Source organism: Meles meles, unplaced genomic scaffold, assembly GCF_922984935.1.
Source record: "Meles meles unplaced genomic scaffold, mMelMel3.1 paternal haplotype, whole genome shotgun sequence".
Lineage (NCBI taxonomy): Eukaryota > Metazoa > Chordata > Mammalia > Carnivora > Mustelidae > Meles > Meles meles.
In genome coordinates, this window is record NW_025721601.1 from 1014447 (window position 1) to 1037005 (window position 22559).

Sequence of the window (22559 nt, forward strand, 5' to 3'; positions counted from 1 at the left end):
ATCCGATTGAATGGCATCTCAGCTCCTTCCACAGTTCGGTTAGAGTGGGCATTGCAGGCGATTGATTTAGGCAGTTGTGTTTCCTCTGAATTAAGGGATTTGGTCATCATGGTGCTCTCCAAGACCTCAGCATGTAACGTTAACTGATGATGACACGTGTGCTGTCCAGGGCTCTTCCTTCAGGCGTAGCGATCATGAAGAATGTCACTCTCCTTGAAGTCTTTGCAAAGGTGTTTCAGGTAAACTCAGGTAGACAGAGCCCTCCTCCCTTAGGACTGGTGTTTCAGAATACTAGGAGATCAGGACACGGACAGCACAATGCATCCATACCCTACCACGTTTCCTTGAAACGTGACTTTCCTTCCCTTATTCCTTCCCTTCTCATTCATGCTGACCTAGCACCAAGGGAAGACCCCTCTTCCTAGAACAAATTGGGCAAAGAACCTACGAAAGGACGCTCTCACCCATAGGATGTCAAACCTCCCAGAGATCTCATGATACCCAAGAGGTCTCTGTGCTGTTTGAGATCTCCAGATGTTCCAGTGGAAATAGGAACACCTGGCTCATCTGGAGAAATGTTGGCCGAAAGGATGGTACACCGAATGTCATGTTCTTTTCTCTTTGTATACAAAGGTGAAGTGGGAAAGAAACCGCAGAGACCACCTGAGTTCATGAGTAGGCAAGCAGGGTTTTTTTTTTTTTTTTGTCTTTCCAGGGCTTCCTAAATAAAACCATAGGACTCATAGCTCATGAGAGAGGGATTGCTGCTTCAGTGAAGTCAGCTTCTGTGACACCACAAAGTTTTGAGCTCCTAGCAACCACTCCTCCCCAAACCATGTCTAATCGCTCCACATGGCTTTAGTAGTCATAGGTCAGCTAGGAGGTGCCAAAGCCCTCCCAAACCGTTGGAGAGGCCTGGGTATTTCACCAAGACAGTTTGTGAAGCGAGTCGGTGTCATGTTCTCCATGGACGAATTTATAGTCTTTGGCCAGGACTGTCACCTCCAGCCCTCTGCACTCCTGAGAAAGGCAAAGATTCACAATCTCATCTTACCCCCGAAAATTCAAGAAATGCTCAGATCTACAACCAAGCCTTAGGCCAGGAACTCCACGCTCCGCACATGTGCATGGTACTCCGACCCAATCAGAACCCTGTGACCAGGAAAAGGGCCACTCAAGAAAAGTCCCCATTGAACACCCGCAACCATGACAGAGACATGTCTGTAGTCTACAACAGTGAGGACACGAGTTCCTCTAGCATCTCCAGTAACCATACCAAGAAGGCCTCCCCATCTTCCAAGCTGACCAAGCACCAAAGGTAGACCCTACACCCTAGAACCTTAGGCCCAGGACAGACTCGTCAGTTTGGAGCCAACAGGAGCAAGCATGGAGTCTGGTGGAGGAGACCCATTGCCCATGTGAAGCCATTGGAAAGGCTTCCATGCCAGGTTAAGGAAGACAACATGTATCTACAAAAGTACACCTTGAAGAGGATTCGACAGCCTAAGATCCCTAAGCATTCCCGCAGGGTGGCACAGCTTCCTTCTGTGGAACTAAATGGAGATGTTGCAGCATAAGGCTGCCCTAAGCCTCCCATTTTCATTCCGTAATGGTTTTCATGGGATAAACAAACAGTGCCTGTTGCGGATGATGGGCATGTTCAAAAGGAGCCAGGTGAGGAGGAACAATGGGAGAACAAGGGGCCATTGCAGCAGGACAGAGAGCGGATGCTCCATGCAGGTGGGGAGATGCAGGAAGACGAAAAAAGGATAAAAACTAAGGGAACTCAAGCCAAGGTCTGGCATTTTAGGATGGTGGGAAGTGCTCTGGACCTGGATTCGTTCCACAGGGGCATAGGTCCAAATTGAATAAAGCATGCTCTGGCCCCATCAATACTTATCTACTGTTTCTTGTTGTTGTTGCTATTTTCAACGATGTGCTTGCATGTATGGGACAGAGAGAAACAGCGAGAATATAATCTGTGAGGGAGTTGGAAAGGGAGAAGCAGACTTGCCTCTGAGTGGGGAACCTGAGGTGGGAGATATTCCAATGAGGCTGGGAGAAGGAGGCTCTTATCCTTCTGGGGTAAGTAGCTGAAGGCCGCTTCCGAACTGATGGAGACACACCTGGACACAATCTTTCTCTTCGTAACACCTCATTTTTCTAGATGAGAACTCCTGCTCTGTTATTGTTTAGAATTGCAGAGGATAGGGTTTTGGCTTGGGCTGCTGTGGCTTGCTCTATACAAAGTGCTACTAGTGCTGGCATAGCTGGTCACCTTGAAGTAAGGCATTTGGCTTTAGGAACACTCTTCTCCCGAGCATATTTGGGTGAAGAGAATACCTCCATTGCTAGATTTGGAAAGGTGAATGACACTATGTCTTGTGTTGATCTGCTACTGTGGATGGGGAAGGGAGTCCTCTGTGCCTCGGAATCTGGATCTGTGTTTCTGCCCACAGATGAGGGATGTTTGCAGCTCTGATTTCTCCAAGAAATGTTAGGCCCATTATTTTCACTCTCTTCTAGGTCTCCTACAATAAGCACCCATTGATATTCATTGCAGTTACAGATTTCCCTATGCCCATTATCATGTTCCATCCTTCTTCCTTCTCTCTTTTGCTTCGCTTCTTTTTTCCCAGTACTTGTATTCCAGGTACCTCATTAGATCCTCAGGTTCTGCCAGCTTCCTGAACTTTGCATCCAGCCTGCTAACAAATCTTTTCATAAGGGCCTCTTCATTTTATTTATTTTTTTACCACCTTTATCTCTATGGTCTGAGACTCCCTGATTCCATCTATGTTTTTCTGATCCAGAGCGAGTGTCCTGGCTGCTGCTGAAATCCTCCACCTGGCATGTGACATGTACAGATTTCACTTTGATTTCTTGGCCATGAGCAGTTCCTGTTCTTTTGCCTGGGCATCAGTTGATTCTTCCACCATTGTATTAGTTCAGGTCTCTGTATTTTTCTCTGTATTTGAAAAGCGCCTTCTGTTTTCTACCCTGAGAGTAATTCCTTTAGGATGAAGATGTCATGGAATGTCACTGGCTGACCCTTGATGGATTCTCCGGTATATGTGTCATGGCCACTGGGTTGGGGCATGGCTGTCCACTCTCTTCTGGGCCAGTCCTTTGCAGAGGCACTCGTTGCCTGCCATTAGGAGTGTTTGTTGTCTGGACCAAATATGGTGGTTTTATCTTGGTCGGCTCTGGTGTGCCTATGAAAGGAGACTTTCAACCCACTCAACATTACTAAGGGCTGCTGAATGTTGTGGTCAAGAGAGAGGATCTGGGCAGGGCTTTCTTCTAGTCTCCAATGGAGGGTCTTTTCTCCTGGTACTAAGCAACGTGTCCTAGGAAGGTAGTCCCAACAGGATTCCAGGGTTGGGACTACGTGATTGCAAGTTAGGCAGCTAATGTCCACATGGTCCTGTCGGTGGCCACTAACTCAGACTTTATGCTGACGGTTGTAGAACCCCAAGATTCTTCTGCCCCCATCGAGGCATCTCCACGAACAGTGCCTATCAAGGATGCACAGCAAGGAACAATAATCAAATAAGTATTGTTTCTGATCATGGTTTCTAGGCTGTCTGCACCCTGTTGCTTGTTGGTGTGCTCTGCAGGAGAAACATAGTGTTCTCTGGAGTCTATGTCTCTCTAGCATGCTTATCTGAGATACAGAGCCTCAAGACCCTTTGGTTGCAAGTAATTGTGCCATTCAGACCGTCTCCATTTCTATGCCAACAGATAGGGGTTAGCATTCAACTTGAGGGTTCCCAGGGTGCTCCTCTCTCCTGGGCCTTTGTTTTTGACCATGGCTCCCTGCCCTCTGAAGCACCAACTGTCCATTTCTTCCCGAAGACATGTCTACACCCTTCTCCCAAGTCTCTGCGACTTCTCTCTTTTGCCGTTGAGTTTTATTTCAAGGCTTTAGGGTCATTGACGTCATGGTTCCATTGATGTGGTCATATTCCTGTTGTGCTGATGGCTGAAGACAAGCCTCGAGCTCCCATGATATTTCTGCAATCTCCCTGTCCTCCCAATGCACCACAGACTCTTACTCAGCCATAAGCAAAATGGAATCTTGAAACTTGCACATGCGTCAGAAATGTGGCGATCATTGGGCTGTGGCCCATCTGTCAGTCACAGAAAGACAAATAACATACGATTTCACTCACTCATGGAAGGAAAGGAACATGTGAAAAAGCAAGAAAAAATGGACACACAATGAGACTCTAACCGGGCACACAAAATTTGGTGTTTCTTCCATGTCAGGTTAGGGAGAGTCTGTGTTTCAAAAAGAGAGTTGAATGGGACATTCATTGCAGAAAGTGTGGCCAAACGAGATGGAACATGAGTTTCAATATTTTTGAAGGTGAATTGTGATCCAAACAATAGTGGCTTCATATATCTTAAAATATCATTCTAAGCGTTTTGTGAAACACATCCTCCCTCCCATATCCACCCCCCCACACACACACTAAGTCCCACAGAACTTAGGGAGCAAGTGAGGAGTAGCACTCATGGAAACAAACCTCAGAGAAAATACCTTAAGGAAAAAAAGTATTAATGTCAGAAACCGACAAAACTAGAAAAGTTAACTTCTTACGTATCAAGAATTTATTAAAGCATTCAGGACTAAACTCTCCTAAACAACCTAACCTAAAAGCCCCCTAAACACAAGTATGCCAGCAAATCCAATACCTGAGAGAAAAGGATAAATTCCAAGACACATTCCCACTACCAAGACTAGGTCATGAACATATACATCTGACATCTCAGGTAATGACAAACGTGTTTGAGTATTCCACAAACACCTCCCAATACCCCAAAATCCAGGTCAAACCAGTTTGCTGGTAAACACTCCAAGACATTTAATGAAGGCAATGCCGGTTCTTCTCATCTATTCCCGAAGTGTAGGAAGAGGGAAGAATCTAATTTGCAATTTCCAAAGACCCAGTTCAGATAAGGACCTCATAGGAAACCAATTGCATACCATTTTTTTATCAGGAAGATAATAAACTAAACTTCATTTCTTGCCTATTTCTTTCTTCATCTACATGGGAAATGCCCTGTTTTTCTTTCTTTTCAATACTTTTTCTTTGCTTCGGGAAGCCAGTCTTTCATTCCTCATACTTTTGTGAGATAGTGTTACCTGATTCGTTAGTTGCATATACCAGTGAGTGCTCATCAACAGCATATATTCCACACCTCCTCGATACCATGAACCAGTAAACTCATTCCTGGCACGGCTCGTCCTTCTGTAACCCTCAGCTTGGTTCTCGGAGTCCTGAGTCTCTCCTGGTTTGTTTCCCTATCTGACTTCTCTTTCCGTTTTCTCATGCTTTTAATCATGTCCATGGTTCTCCTCTTGGGCCACATATGAGTGACGCCATATGATATTTCCCTTGGACTCCTTCCGATTTCATTGACAATAACCCAGCCCTGTGTCACTCATGTCAAGGGGAGTATTGGGGCTTCAGCGCATTATTCTGCCTGCCTACCCAAAGAAAACTCTGCCTGTCACATTTGCACAAAACCTCCAGATTGGGAGACACCTGCAATGCCCCGGAGACCACTCCAAATTCGTTGGCCATCTTGGAAAATAGGCGCATTCGCACACATGCCAGACACCTACCTTGAGGAAGACACCCAGGTAGATGGCCCTGAGTCAGATGATGGAACCTGACATACCCCTAGGACCCCAACAGAACCCTAGCTTACATATGCAGCCATCTGCCTCCAGAGGCAAACTCTGGAATACCTACATATGTTCCAACACTTGATCCCTCAGTCACAAAACAGAACACTTCCTGTATTGAGAAGGCCATCTGACTCTTTGGAGCTGCGTCCAAACCTCAGGGGAGGAGAATCTTGTATGGCACCTGAGCCTCTGTCACATTCTAATGTCTCCCTGGACACAAGCCAGCATTGTGACCCATCAGAATGAGGCTCCCTGTTACCTCAGTCCCCTGGGCACTTTGCATCAGAGCCACCAGATCAAAAAGACCTTGTTCCAGGGCTGGAAGTCTAATCAGAGCTGGACTTTCCAGACATCCATGCGGTGACTTCTTAAATGACGTCATTCCATACAGGGGACCTGGTATCATCAAAACCGACTCCCCTGTCCCCCAGAAGGAGAGGTTGCTGTTCGGAGCAGCTAACAATCCCCAGTCTGTGAAGACATCCATGGCTTCATGAGGCCACTACTGCACTGGTCAACCATCATGGACATAAACTCCAACGTGAGTGACCATCTGACACGTGCCCTGACTCAAGTGCTGGAGATCTCGAGACAGACGCTACACATTGGAAATGCCATGTGCTCGGCATTGAACGGAACTGGCGCTTGTGCATTCAGAATTCCGTCCTCTCCCTCCTGGCCCACCAGCCTAACAATTGTTCATTCAGGATCCACAACACAACTTCTGCCTCCCCATGGCCCTAATATCAGATCCTGAGACACAGGCACCATGGTCGGCAGAAAGGGCCTCCCATCACCTCACCCCTAACCCTATTCCGAGTTTGTGTTTGCAGATCTTGGTCCCCAAAGCCCTGGCCAACTGGCCTCCCAGGATGTGGCCTCTGGAGCCAAAGTTCAGGACTCTGACTGCCCACCTGAAGAATGCTCTGCCCGTCCACATTTGCACAAACCCTCCATATTGGGAGACACCTGCAATACCCCTGTGCCCACCCCAAATTGTTTGGCGGCCTTTGAAAAAACCTGAATTCAGACACAGGGCAGAAATCTACCTCAAGTCAGATACCCAGGTCAATGACCCTGTGTCAGAAGATCGAACCTGAAATAACCCAAGGACCTCAACAGAACCCTAGGTTTGCAGGCATCTGTCTCCAGGGATAAACTCTGGAATACCTACATATGGTCCAACACTTGATTCCTGAGCTACAAAACAGAACACATCCTGTCCCCAGAAGCCATCCTTGCTCTAGGGAGCTGCGTGCAACCCTTAGAGGAGGAGAATCCTGCAAGGCTCCTGAGCCCCCGCCACATTCCAAGGTCTCCCTGGACACAAGCCCGCATTGTGACCCATCAGAATGAGGCTCCCTGTCACCTCAGCCACCTTGGGCCTTTGCCCCAGACCCACCAGAACAAAACAGTATTGTTCATGGGCTGGAGTGGTAAACAGATCTGGGCTTTCCAGGCATCCATGCGGTGATTTCTGCCAAGACGACTTTCCATACGGGGGACTCTGGTGCCATCTAAACGGAGTCCCCCTGTCTCGCAGAAGGAAAGCTTGCTGTTCAGACCAGCTCACAAGCCCCAGACTTGGAAGACCTCCATGACCTCATGAGGCCACACCTCCATTCGTCGGCCAACATGGACACAAACTGCAGCGTGAGCCAACATCTGACACATGCCTTCACTCAGGTGTTACAGATCTCGAGTCAGTCGCTCCACAGGGGAATGCCATGTCCTCGACACTGAAAGGAAACAGCACTTGTGCATTCAGAATCCAGTCCTCAAACTCCTGGGCTGCAAGTCTTCCAGATTGTTCATTCCAGAGACCTAACGAAGTCTTCTGTCTGTCCTCCAGAAAGAAGAAGGGCCCTAGGGGTCTGCCTAGAATCCCTATGTGAGGATCAGCCTGCAGGACCTGGACGGCACCCCAGAATCCAAGGCCGCCCTGTGCACTAATGCTCTGTCTGACACAGCCTGAGCCCCGACCTCCCATCAGACCCCTATGTAGCGGGCCCCATATTCTGCAGGTGGGACCTGCTATGGCCAGAGACTGTCACCTCTACCCAACCTGGGTATTCAGGCATCTCTGCCCAGACCAGAGCTCAAATCCCAGCCTATGGGGTAACCTCAAGCATCAAAGAGCACTCCTCCTTGCCCACGATGGGAAAAGCTTGCTGTGGGGATGGGGTCTAACCCTGAGAGTGGGAGCCAGATGCATATACTATGAGACCACGCCCACACAGTAGGGCTGTTCTGGCCACAAACAGGCATTGTGACCCTCAGCCTGAGCCTGGTTTCAAACCAGCCCCCTTGCTAGCTGGACAAGCAGCGCACATATTGAGTCTTACATGTCCCTAGGCCCCAATCAGCAACCTCGGTCGTGTTCTCCAGGCGCCCGGATCCAGAATTCATCTCTGGAATCCCTGTTTGGTGGGACCACTGAGATGGAAAACAGCACTGTTTTCTTCCCTCCAAAAGACACCAAACCCTTGGGAGCTGGGAAGAATCCTCACAAAGGTAGAATCTCCCATGTCCCCATGGGGATACCGCTACATTCCACAGCCAAGCAAGACAAACAACCCAGACAGAAAAGCCTGCACTACTGTCTCCCTGTCACCCTCATTTCAGATGCCGCAGCACTGCCCTCAGGTCCGCAGATCAGGCCGCCCATCACCTCGCCCAGAACCCTATGCCGAGTTTGTGTTTGCAGACTTTTATCCCCAAAGCCCTGCCTGACAGGCTCCAGGATAGGCCCTCTGAAGCCACAGCACAGAACCCTAACTGCCCACCCTAAGGAATCTCTGCCCATCCACATTTACACAAACCCTCCAGATTGGGTGACACTTGCAATGCCTCTGAGCAAACCCCAAATTCCTTGGCCGCCTTGGAAAAAAGCCACATTCAGAAACATGCCAGACACCTACTTCCAGGCAGACACCCAAGGCCATGGCCCTGAGTCAGAATATGGAACCTGAAATATCCCTAGGACCTGAACGTAACCCTAGCATAGTTTTGCACACATCTACCTCCAGAGACAAACTCTGGAATACATACATATGGTCCAACACTTGATCCTTGAGCCACAAAACAGAACACCTCCTGTCCCCAGAGAGCAATCTGGCTCTTGGGAGTTGCATCCAACCCTCAGGGGAGGAGAATCCTGCATGGCACCTAGCCCCCGCCACATTCTAAGGTCTTCCTGGACATAAGCCAGCACTGTGACATATCAGAATGAGGCTCCCTGTCACCTCAGCCCCCTGGACACTTTTCCCCAGAGCCAACAGATCGAAACGGCCTTGTACCTGGGCTGGAAGGCTAAGCGGAGCTGCATTTTCCAGGCATCCATGGGGTGATTTCTGCTACGACGTCATTACATACGGAGACCTGGTACCATCAAATGGACTCCCCCTGTCCCACAAAAGGAAAGCTTGCTGTTTGGAGCAACTCACACCCCCAGCCTTCGAAGACCTCCATGGCCTCATGAGGCCACCACTGCACTCGTCATCCATCATGGACACAAACTCCAGCGTGAGTGACCATCTGAACACATGCCCTGACTCAGGTGCTCGAGATCTCGAGTCAGACGCTACACATTGGAAATTCCCTGGGTTCGGCATTGAAAGGAACCAGCACTTGTGCATTCAGCATTCCATCCTCACTCTCCTGGCCCAAAAGACTTCCAGATTTTTCATTCAGGAGCCAAAATGCAGGCTTCTGCCTGCCCCTAAGAAATGAGAAGGGCCCAAGGGGTCTTCCCACAAACCCCACGTGAGGATCAACCTGAATGGACCTCGACAGCACCCCAATGCCCATGCCGCCCTGTGCACTAATGCTCTGTCTGACACACCCTGAGCCCCGACCTCCCATCAGCCCCCAAGTTAGCGGGCCCCATATCCTGCACATGGGTCGTACCAAGGCCATAGACTGTCACCTCTACTCAACCTGGGCTTTTAGGGTTCTGTGCCCAGACCATAGCTCAAATACCATGATATGGGGGAACATCAAGCATCAAAGGACACGCCTTCCCTATGAGGAGAAAAACTTGTTGTGGGGATGGGGGTCTAACCTCAGAGTGGGAGTCAGCTACATGGTCCATGAAACCATGGCAACACAGGAGGGCTGCCCTGGCCACAAACAGGCATTTTGACCCTCAGCCTGAGCCGCTTTCAAAACAGCCCCCTTGCTAGCAGAAACAGGAGCCCGCATATCGGGCCTGAGATGCCCCTAGGCCCCAATCCGCACCCTCAGTTGTGTTCTCCAGGCACCCGGACCCGAAGCCGACTCTGGAATCCCTGCTCTGGCAGGGCCCCTGAGACAGAAAATAGTACTCTTCCCTTCCCCCCGAAAGACACCAAACCTTTGGGAGCTGGGCAGAATCTTCACAGACTCATAATCTCCCATGGCCCCCATGAGGCTACCGCTATATTCCGTGACCAACCGAGAAACACAACTCACACAGATATCCTGTGCTCCCGCCTCCCTGTGGCCCTCATTTCAGATCCTGTGACACGGCCCTCACAGACTGCAGATCAGGCCTGCCATCACCTCGCCCCTAACCCTATCCTGAGTTTGTGTTTGCAGATTTTGTCCCAGAAGCCCTGTCCAAGAGGCCCTCAATGATGGGGCCTCTGGTCGCACAGTGAAGGACTCTACCGGCCTACCCGAAGGATGCTCTGCCTGTCACATTTTCACAAACCCTCCAGATTAGAGGAAACCGGCAATTCCCTTGAACCCACCCCAAATTCTTTGGTCGCATTGGAAAAAAAGCTCATTCAGACACATGCCAGACACCTACCTCCAGGCAGGCACCTAGATCAATTTCCCTGGATGGAATGGAACCTGACATAACCCTAGGACCTCAATGGAAACCTAGCTTAGGTTTGCAGGCATCAGTCTCCAGAGGCAAACTCTGGAAGACCTACATATGGTCCAAAACTTGATCACTGAGCCACAAAACAGAACACCTCCTGTCCCCAGAAGGCAACCTGGCTCTTGGGAGCTGCCTCCAACCCTAAGGGCGCCTGAGATCCGCCACATTCTAAGTTCTCCCTGGACACAAGCCAGCATTGTGACCCATCAGAATGAGACTCCCTGTCACCTCAGTCCCCTGGGCAATTTTTCCCAGAGTCACCATTTCCAAAAGGCCTTGTTCCTGGGTTGTTCCTGGGCTGGAAGGGTAAGCGGAGCAGGGCTTTCCAGGCATCCATGCGGTGACTTCTGCTACGACGTCTTTCCATCTGGTGGACCCAGTTACCATCAAAACAGACTCCCCTTTTTCTGCAGAAAGAAAGTGTGCTGTTGGGAGCAGCTCACAAGCCCCAGCCTGAGAAGACCTCCATGGCCTCTGAGGCCACCCCTCCATTCGTCAGTCATCATGAACACAAACTCCAGCATGAGCGAGCACCCAATGTCCTAGGCCACCCTGTGCACTAATGCTCAGTCTGACACAGCCTGAGACCTGACCTCCCATCAGCCCCCCAGGTAGCGGGCCCCATATCCTGCATTGGGACATGCCAAGGTCTGAGACTGTCATTTCTACCCAACCTGGGTATTCAGGTGTCTGTGCCCAGACCATAGCTAAAATCCCAGCCTTTGGGGGAAACTCAGACATCAAAACACACTCCTCCTTCCCTACGATGGGAAAATCTTACTGTGGGGATGGTGGTCTAACCCTCAGAGTGGGAGTCAGCTGCATCAAAAGTGAGTCCATGCCCATTCAGGAGGGCTTCCCTGGCCACAAAAAGGCATTGTGACCCTCAACCTGAGCCTGCTTTCAAAACAGCACCCTGCTAGCTGGACCAGGAGCCCACATAGCGGGCCTGACATGCCCCCTAGACAGAAATCCTCACCTAGAAGCTGACTCTGGAATCCCTGCTATGGCGGGACCCGTGAGACAGAAAAGAGCACTCTTCCCTTCCCCCTGAAAGAAACCAAACCCTCGGAGTCAGGCAGAATCCTCACAGAGGCAGAATATCCCATGGCCAAATGAGGCTACCGCTACATTCTTTGGCCAACTGAGACACAAAACCCAGAGAGAAAAGCCTGCACTCCCGACTCCCCTATGAACTAATTTCAGATCACCTGGCACTGCACTCCCGGTCTGTAGATCAGGCCTCCGATCACGGCACCCAGAACCCTATCCCGAGTATGTGTTTCCAGACTTCTGTCCCCAAAGTCCTGGCCTAAAGGACCTCCAGGATGGTGTTAGGGTCCATGATCAAAGGAATGAGCCTGACACAAAGCAAAAATCAAGCAAAGCTTTATTTCGCGCCATGCATCAGAAATCAAACTGACCGGTAGGTGCCCGAGCCTTGCTGGGGGCCACTGCCTCCTTGCCCTGGGGTCCCTCCTGGAGGCTCCCTGCCTCACCGTCACTGTACCAGAGGCTGCTCCCTGAGACAAGGCCTCTCCTGATGAGGCAGCTCAGGACGAGGACGCTGCCAACAAGCCTGCTCCCCAGATGAGGCCGCTTCTCACGAGGCCACTCCTAGGACTTGTGACAGTGCGAGCAGCAGCACAACGAGGCCACTCTGGATGAGGCCGCTCACAACGAGGCCTCTGCCAATGAGGCCACTCCCTGGACGTGGCCGCTCTGGACGGGGCCGCTCACCAGGACAAGGCCGCTCCTGACGATGCCAATCCCCGACCCTCTAGTGACAGCGCCACTGCTTGGGTGGTGAGGCTGCTCACCGCGGCGCTGCTGCTCGGGGCAGCGAGGCATCTGCAGATGAGGCCACTCCCCAGGACGAGGCCACAGGCAATGAATCCAAGTCCTAATGCCTTCTACATTTACTGCCATAGGGGTGGTCAAGATAACAGTAATTGGTCCCTTCCAGCGAGGCTCCAAGTTTCCCACTTGATAGTGACATATGCAAACCAAGTCCCCGTGTTGGTAAGGATGTGGTTCCACCTCCATCTCCATCCCAGTGTGTGCAGTCCGGATCCCTGAGTGGGCTTTTTTTTTTTTTTTTTAAGACAGACTGTAATGCCTGCAGTGACTGGAGTACAGACTGATCAGTCATTTCTGCTAGGGCAACCTCTTGTATTCTAGGATGGTGGGTGGTCTCCCAAACATTATTTCAAATGGGGTCCCCTTGCTTATAGCGTGTACATCGTGCCCTGAGGAGGGCAAAAGGAAGGAGATCCACCCATCCACCTCCAGTCTCCAGAATTAGTTTTGTAAAGGTCTCTTTAAGAGTCTGGTTCATTCTCTCTACTTGCCCAGAACTCTGGGGCCGGTAGGCACAATGTAGTTTCCAATTAGTTCCCATGACCTTGGCCAATGCCTGTGAGACTGAACTCACAAATGCAGGGCTATTTTCTGACCTGATTGTGAGAGGCAGCCTAAACCTAGGAATTATTTCTTCTAGTAGCTTTTTGGCTACCACACCTGCCGTCTCAGGTTTGGCGGGAAAAGCCTCTACCCACCTCATATTTGCCAGGTTACATTTCTGTAAAATTTATTTCCCAATAAATTCCTGGTTCCTTACCTCTTTCTCTTTTCCTTCTTCCCATTTTAGTTCTTCCCACATTAACTGTCTGGCATCGAGCACATCTATCAACTATATCCTGAACTATATGCCCTAATTTAGTAACCTTGAACTGCTTGCCTATAAGCTCTTTAAGTTTTTGTATACCCAAATGAGTACACTGATGTATCTGGTCTACTAATTTTTTGCCTCGTCTTCAAGGAAGAATTGTTTTTCTTGCTTCAGTCTTAGCCTAGTCCCCTTCATAGTCCAATTTAACCCATTCTGTAAATACTTTAAATCTTCTTCTGAATAGTTTGTTTTTTCTGGTAGGGCTGGAGCCGGGAGTGTAGCCCATTCTTGCACTGTTTCTCAGGCTGCTTTCTTCATGGCTTGATCTGCTAACTGGTTTCCTTTTGAAATCAGACCAGTCTCCTTTTGGCGTCCAGGGCAATGCATAACGGCCCCATCTTTTGGGTCCCAAATACCCTGAAGAGAGCCAAAATTGCTCCTCTGTTTTTAATTCCTTTTCCTTGTGCTGTTAATAGGCTCCTTTCTTTATAAATAGCCCCATGTATATGGAGAGTAACAAAGGCGTACCTGCTGTCTGTATAGATGTTGGCGGTTTTATCTTTGGCCATCTGCAGTGCCTTAGTGAGTGCAATCAGTTCCACTTTTTGTGCTGAAGTTCCATGTGACAGGGTTGCTGTCCAGAGTTTCTGCTCAGGAGAAACTACCATAGCCCCCGCATCCCTCTTTCCATTGACCATGTAGCAACTCCCATCTATGAACAGTCATCTCAGCATCCAGGAGGGGAATATCTCTGAGATCCGGCCTTATTCCTGCTACTTGGGTTATGACCTCTGCGCTGTCATGTTTGTGGTCAGCCAGCTCCTCTGGCAGCAACGTGGCTGGATTTAGCACAGCTGGGGGCCGGAAGGTCACTCTTGGTTCATTGAGGAGGAGGGCCCGATACCCCGTCACTTGGGCATTTGTCATCCATCGGCCTGGTGGAGTCCGGAGAAGGCCCTCAATAGCGTGTGTGGTGGGCAAGATGAGATTCTGACCCAAATTCAATTTGCTTGCATCCTTGACCAGGATTTGAGACTGGCTCATAAAGGAGTTATTCATCTACTGCTTCCATAAGCACCTTTACAGTGGGTTTTCTCAAGGTTACAGTTATATCTCCTTCTGAGTACTGAATGCCAGCTCTTAACTTATGGAGGAGATCTCTTCCCATCAAGTTATATGGGGCATTAGGGAGGACCAAAAATCGATGTTTCACTACTCCCGAGGCCAAATTTAAAGTCCTTTCTGTTGTCCATTTATGTCTCTCTGTGCCATTTGCTCCTTGTACCCAGACTTCTTCTCCAGATAGTTTTCCCATAGGTTTAAGTAATGATGAAAATTGGGCTCACGTGTCCACCAAAAAATCAACTGATTTCCCCTCCACTTCAATTTTTACCTGAGGTTCCGGGAGAGGCTCTGAACCATGGCCCTTTCAGTCACTGATAGTGAGGATTGCTGTCTTCCTTTTGGGGCAATCCCTGGCCCAATGTCCTTTTCCTTTACAGTAAGCACACTGATCTAAATCTAAGTCTTCCTGCCTGCCTTCTCTGTGGTTGGGCTTTTCCTTCCATTTACTATCACCAACCTGTTTCCTCCCCGCCTCATGTAATGCCAAAACCTTAAACAGCTTTTTTCTGTTGTTCATCCTCTTGTGCATCCCCGTTGTTAAGCACATTTTCTGCTATTCCCACTAACTCAGTCAGATTCTTCCCTTCAAATCCTTCGATTTTCTGAAGTTTCCTACTAATATCTGGGGCTGACTGACTAAAAAACGCAAGATTCATTGACCTCTGATTTTCGGGTGCCTCAGGCTCAATTGGGCTATACATTTTATAGGCTTCAATTAGCCTTTCTAGGAATGCTCCTGGAGACTCATTCTTACCTTGAGTCACCACACTAATTTTGGATAAATTTATGGGTCTCCATGCAGCTGCATGGAGGCCTCCCAGTAGAGCCTGGTGGTAGAAACATAAGCTCTTCTTACCTTCATCACAATTTGGATCCCAGTCATGGTGTTTCCTTGGGCAGGAGTCTTCCATTCAGCAGGGATCGAGGTCCCTGCCAAATCTCTCGATTATCCCCTTATGGGTTTCTCACATGATGCGATCCCTTTCTTCCACGTTAAAGAGAGCCATAAGGAGCTGTTGAATATCCACCCAGGTAGGTTGGTGGGTAAGAAAAACAGTCTTCAAGGGACTAATTAAATCCTGAGGGTAGACAGAAAAGGATTTGTGATGGGTCTTCCAGTTATAGATGTCAGAAGAGGAGAAAGAGATACAGCTTAGGTGGGGGCGCCCTCTCCCATCTGGTAGAGCAACTTCCCAGAGAGGCAGCATTGGTGCAGACAGTACTGGTGAGGTAAAGGGAGGATGAGGGGGATAGAGGAAAGGGGAAGGATCAGGGCAGTCTCTCTGCTTGGTGGTCCCATAAGTAGACCCCGACTGAATATGAGATGGACTGGTAAAGGCATCTCGAGTCCGAGAGTCAGATTTAGAGGACAGACCAGTAGGTGCTCAGGGCCATCACCTCCTTGCCCTGGGGTCTCTCCTGGAGGCTCCCTGCCTCACCTTCACTGTATCACAGGCCGTACCTGGGACAAGGCCACTCCTGACAAGGCTGCTCATGACCAGGCTAATGCCAACAAGGCCGCTCCCTGGATGAGGCCACTCCTCATGAGGCCGCTCCCTGGACTGGTGACAGCGTGAGCAGCAGCACTGCTGCCAATGAGGATGCTCTGGATGAGGCCGCTCAGGACGAGGCCGCTGCCAACGGGGCTTCTCCCTTGTATAAGGCCGCTCCTGACGAGTCTGCTTCCCGACCATCTAGTGACAGCACTGCTGCTCGGGTGGCAAGGCCGCTCACGGTAGCGCCACTGCTCGGGGCAGCGAGGCCGCTCCAGAAGAGGCCGCTCCCTGTGATGAGGCCGCTCCTGAGGAGGCCGCTCCCTGACCGTCTAGTGACAATGCCACTTCTCAGGGTGGTGAGGCTGCTGCAGATGAGGCTGCTCTCTGGGACGAGGCTGCTGGTGATGAGGCCACTTACGTTGAGGCCACTTGTGATGAGGCAGCTCCGGACAGGGCCACTCCCCGGGAAAAGGCCGCTGCAGATGGGGCCGCTCGCAGACCATCTAGTGACAGTGTCTCTACTTGGGCAGCGCTGCTGCTTGGGGTGGCGAAGCTGCTGTAGATGAGGACGCTACCCTGGAGGAGGCTCCCAGCAATTCTTCTCCTGACAAGGCCGCTCCTGGTGGCGCCACTGCTCGGGGCGATGAGGTTCCCAGCAATGCCGCTCTTGACAAGGCTACTCCCGGCGGGGCCTCTGCTCGAGGCAGCGAGGCTCCCAGCAATGCCACTCTTGACAAGGCTACTCCCGGCGGGGCCTCTGCTCGAGGCAGCGAGGCTCCCAGCAATGCTGCTACCGATGCTCCTGATGACGAAAAGGGCACTGTCACTCTCCACAACCCCGACACTACCACTCCTACAACTACCCTAACAACTCCCAATGGCTCCCCTAATGAATACTTTAAGGGCTCCTACTAATCCCTACTCTAACGCCTCCTGCTACCCCCAGGGACAAAGACCAGCCTTTATAGAGGTGATTGAGCCATACCCACACACAGGAGGCCAATGGGATTGCAACTCACCTCAGTAAAAATATACATGCCCCACTGATTGGCCGTCTCCATCTAGCTGGCCTGGCCTGCCCCGACAGATGGGGCCTCTGGAGCCACAGCGCAGGACTCTGCCTGCCCACCGGAAGGAAACTCTGCCCATCACATTTGCACAAAACCTCCAGATTGGGAGAAACCTGCAATGCCCCTGAGGCCTCCCCAAATTCCTTGGCCACCTTGGAAAAAATGTGCATTTGGACACATGCCAGAAACCTATCACCAGGCAGACACCCAGGTCAATGGCCCTGAGACAGAGAATGGAACCTGACATACACCTAGGACCTCAAAGGAAGCCTAGCTTAGGTTTTCAGCCATCTGCCTCCAGAGGCAAACTCTGGAATACCTACATATGGTCTAACACTTGATCCCTGAGCCACAAAACAGAACATATCCTGTCCCCAGAAGGCAACCTGGCTCTTGGAGCTGCGTCCATCCCTCAGGGGAGGAGAACCTGCAAGGCGCCAGAGCTCCCATACGTTCTAAGGCCTCCATGGACACAAGCCAGCATTGTGACCCATCTGAATGTGGCTCCATGGGACCACAGCCCCCTGAGCACTTTGTTCCAGTGCCACCAAATCCAAATGGCCTTTTCCTTGGTTTGAAGGGGAAGCTGAGCTGGGCTTTCCAGACATCCATTCGGTGACATCAGCTACAACGTCTTTCCATATGGAGGAACATGGTGCCATCAAAATGGACTCTTGCTGTCCCACAGAAGGAAAGCTTGCTGTTCGGAGCAGCGCACACGGCCCAGCCTGGGAAAACCTCCATGGCCTCATGAAGCCATCCCTCCATTCGTCGGCCAACATGGACACAAACTCAAGCGTGAATGAAGATCTGACAAGTGCCCTGACTCAGGTGCTGGAGATCTCGGGTCAGACGATGCACATTGGAAATGCCAGGAGATCAGCACTGAACTGAAACAGCAGTTGTGCGTTCAGAATTCTGCCCTCACTCTCCTGGCCTGCAAGCCATCCAGATTGTTCATTTGGGAGCCCCAAAAAAGTCTTCTGCCTGCCCTCCAGAAAACAGAAGGGCCCTAGGGGCCTGCCCAGAATCCCCACGTGAGGATCAGCCTGCAGGAACTGGACAGCACCCCAAAATCCAAGGCCGCCCTGTGCACTAATGCTGTGTCTGACAAAGCCTGAGCCCCAACCTCCCATCATCCTCCCAGGTAGTAGGCCCCATATTATGCAGGTGGAACGTACAAAGGCGTGAGACTGTCATCTCTACCCAGCCTGGGTATTCAGGCTTTTGTGCCCCGACCATAGCTCAAGTCCCAGCCTATGGGGAACCTCAAGCATCAAAGAGAATTCCTCCTTCCCCACGATGGGAAAAGCTTGCTGTGGGGATGGGGGTTTAACCCTCAGAGTGTGAGCCAGCTTCATGGCCTATGAACCACGCCCAATAAGGAGGGATGCTCTGGCCACAAACAGGCATTGCGGCCCTCAGCCTGAGCCTGCTTTCAGAACATCCCCCTCGCTAGCTGGACCAGGAGCCCGCATAGCGGGCCTGATATGCCCCTAGGCCCAAATCCTCACCCTCAGTCGTATTCTCCAGATGCCCAGATCCAGAAGCCGACTCTGGAATCCCTGTTATGGTGGGACCCCTGAGAAGGAAATCAGCTCTCTTCCCTTCATCCAGAAAGACACCAAAACCTTGGGAGTTGTGAAAAATCTCCACTGAGGCAGTATCTCCCGTGGACCAATGAGGTCACCCATCCATTCCATGCAAACCGAGACATACAACCGAAACAGAAAAGCCTGCACACTCACTCCCGGTCGCCCTAATTTCAGATACTGAGCCACTGCCCTCATGGTCTGCAGATCGGACCTGCCATCACATCACCCCACACCCTAACCCGAGTATGTGTTTGAAGAATTTTGTTCCCAACGCCCTGGCCGGCAGGCCCTCCAGGATGAGGCGCATGGAGCCTCTGTGCAGGACTCTGCCTGCCTTCCCATAGGAAACTCTGCCCATCATAGTTGCAGAAACGCTCCAGATTGGGAGACACCTGCAAGGCCCCTGAACCCACCCAATTTCGTTGACCGTTCTGGACAGAAACGCGCAGTCTGACACATGCCAGACACCTACTTCCAGGCAGACACCCAGGTCAATGGCCCTGAGAAAGAAGAAGGAAATTGACATGCCCCTAGGACATCAACAGAACCTTTGCTGAGGTTTGAAGGCATCTGTCCCCAGAGGAAAATTCTGGAATACCTAGATATGGTCCAGTACTTGATCCCTGAGCCACAAAACAGAACACCTCCTCTCCCCATAAGGCTACCTGGCTCTTGGAAGCTGCGAGCAACCCTCAGGGGAGAAGAATCCTGCATGGTGCCTCAGCCCCTGCCACATTTTAAATTCTCCCTGAACACAAGCCAGCATTTTGACCCATCAGCATGAGGCTCCCTGTCAAATCAGTCCCCTGGCCAATTGCCCTAGAGTCACCAGATCCAAAATGCCTTGTTTCTGGGCTAAATGATAAGCTGAGCTGGGATTTCCAGAATCTATTTGGTGAGCGCTGCTATCATGTCTTTCCATATGTGGGACTCTGCATCCTCCAAAACAGAGCCCCCCTCTACCGCAGAAGGAAAGCTTTCTATTCGGGGCAGATCACAAGCCCTAGCCTTGGAAAACCTCCATGGCTTCATGAGGCCACCCCTTCATTAATCAGGCATAATGGACACAAACTCCAGTGTGAGCAACCATTCGACACTCGCCCTGACTCAGGGGTTTGAGATCACGAGTCAGACGCTGTACATTAGAACTGCCATGTAATCGGCACGGTACTGAACCAGCACTTGTGCGTTCAGACTTCCATTCTCACCCTCCTGACCCGAAAGCCCTCCAGATTGGGAATTCTGAAGCCATAACACAGCCTTCTTCCTGCCCTCCAGAAAGAAGGGCCCTATGAGCTGCCGAGAATCCCCATTTGAGGATCAACCTATATGGCTCTCGACGGAACCCTAATATGCAGACTGCACTGTGCACTTATGCTCTGTGTGACACAGCCTGAGCCCCGACCTCCAGTCAGCCCCCCAGGAGCGGGCACCATCTCCTGCAGGTGGGACCGGCCAGTGATCTCTACCGAACCTGGGTGTTCAGGCATCTGTGCATAGATCATAACTCAAATCCCGCCTATGGGGGAACTTCAAGCAGAAAAGAGCACTCCTCCTTCCCCACAGCTGGAAAAGCTTGCTTTTGGGATAGGGGTCCAAACCTCAGTGTGGGAATCAGCTGCATGGCTCATGAGACCACGCCCACCCAGGAGTGCCGCCTTGGCAAAAACAGGCATTTTGACCATCATCCTGAGCCTGCTTTCAAAAAAGGTCCCTCGTTAGCCAGATCAGGAGCCTGCATATCGGGCCTGCCATGCCCCTAAGCCCAATGTTCACCCTTGGTTGGGTTCTCCAGGTGCCTGGACCCAGAAGCAGACTCTGGAATTGCTGCTATGGAGGGACCCCTGAGATGGAAAACATCTCTCTTCCCTTCATCCAGAAATACACCGAAACCTTGGGAGCCAAGAAAAACCCCCCAGAGGCAGAATCACCCATGGGCCCATGAGTCCACCCCTCATTCTGTGGCCTAGCGAGACACAGCCCAGAAAGATAAGCCTGCACTCCCACCACCCCATAGCCCTAATTACAGTTTCTGAGGCTCAGGTCTCCAGTTTGGGCCTGCCATCACCTCGTCCCTCACCCTAACCCCAGTTTGTGTTTGCAGACTTTTGTCCCTAAAGCCCTGGCCAACAGGCCCTCCAGATGGGGCCTCTGGAGCCACAGCACAGGATTCTGTCTGCCTTCCCAAAGGAAACTCAGACCCTCACATTTTCACAAACCCTCCAGATTGGGAGACAACTGCAAGGCCCCTGAGCCCACGCAATTTCCTTGGCTGCTCTGGAAGGAAATGCACATCTGTGGGGCGCCTGGGTGGCTCAGTGGGTTAAAGCCTCTGCCTTTCGCTCAGGTCATGATCCCAGGGTCCTGGGATCGAGCCCCGCATCAGGCTCTCTGCTTGGCAGGGAGCCTGCTTCCTCCTCTCTCTCTCTCTGTCTGCCTCTCTCCCTACTTGTGATCTCTATCTGTCAAATAAATAAATAAAATCTTTAAAAAAAAAAAGAAATGCACATCTGAGACATGCCAGACACCTACCTCCAGGCAGAAACCCAGGTAAATGGCCCTGAGTCTGAGGATGGAAAATGACATGCCCCTAGGAACTCAATGGAACCCTAGCTGAGGTTTGCAGGCTTCTGTCTCCAGAGGAAAGTTTTGGAGTGTAAGGGTCCATGATCAATGTTATGAGACTACACAAAGCGAAAATCAAGAAAAGCTTTATTTCATGCCAAGCATCGAAAATCAAACCGAGAGTTCAGGGCCAATTCTTACATCTAGTGACGATGACGAGGACGACACTCACAATGACAAAGAAGCGAGGATGACGAGGATGACAACCCTGAAGACACAGACTCTCCTCCCCATGAGGCCACTCTGACAAAGCCGCTCCCCAGATGAGGCCGCTGTGGATGAGGCTACACGCGGGGCGAAGTCCGCACCAGATAATAAGGAGACCACTCTGGACCAGGCCACTCTCTGATGAGGCTGCATGCCTACGATGCAGCTCCCCGGAATGACCCCGCTCAGGCGAGGCTGCCCCTCAGGGCAGCAAGGCCAGTCTCGGGGGGCCATATGAGGCGGGTTACGGGCTGCACTGCTGCTTGGGGAGGCGAGGCCGCTCGTGGTGGCGTGGCTGCTCGGGGCGCCAGCTCCCAGCAATGCCCTTCCTGATGGTCCCAATGATCCTGAAGCTCCGATGTTCCCGACGACCCTGACGCCATCACTCCTACAACTACCCTAACGACTCCCAATGGCTACTCAAAAGGCTACTGTAACTCCTCCTACAACTCTAACGGCTATTCTAACTCCTCCTACTTCTCTAATGGCTATTCCAATTCCTCCTACTTCTCTAATGGCTATTCTAACTCCTCCTACTTCTCCCCCGCACCAGCCTCACAGACTAACCTTTATAGAGGTGGTTGAGCCCAGGCCACACACAGGTGGTCAATGAGATTTCAACTCACCACAATTAATATATGTGCACCCAAATGATTGGATACGGCTATCTGGCATGGTCCGACCCTATATCCAGAGTTTACAAGTAAGTACCTCTGGCTAACCAGACCCCTACATTCCCCCCTTTTCATTGGAAATTAGTCAAATCGTTCACTTTTCAGCCAGTTCTATGTTCTTCTGTTGTAAGGGGGTTATATGGAGCATGTAAGACTAACTTCTTTATCGCTCTAATTTCCTTTGGTACAAATGACATAAGGGAGTTTATAATACAGGGGCCAAAAATTAACAGTAGTGCACAGTCAACTGATGAGTTAGCCATTAAATGCTTTGTATAACCTTTTCCATTTTTTTCCTAATTCCTTTCATCTAATTTCCCACCTATATTTTACATGAACAGGTAACAATAAGAGCAACAATAAACTCACAGGATTTTTTTAGTTTTAGTTTTAGTCAATGGTCAGCGGGGTCTGTCAACTGCAGCTTCCATCTGGAGGGCGTCTTTGTCCTTGGCTCATTTGATGTGACCCACATGAATCCAGCCACTAATGCCCTCTACTTTTACAGTAAATGGTCCCTTCCAGAGA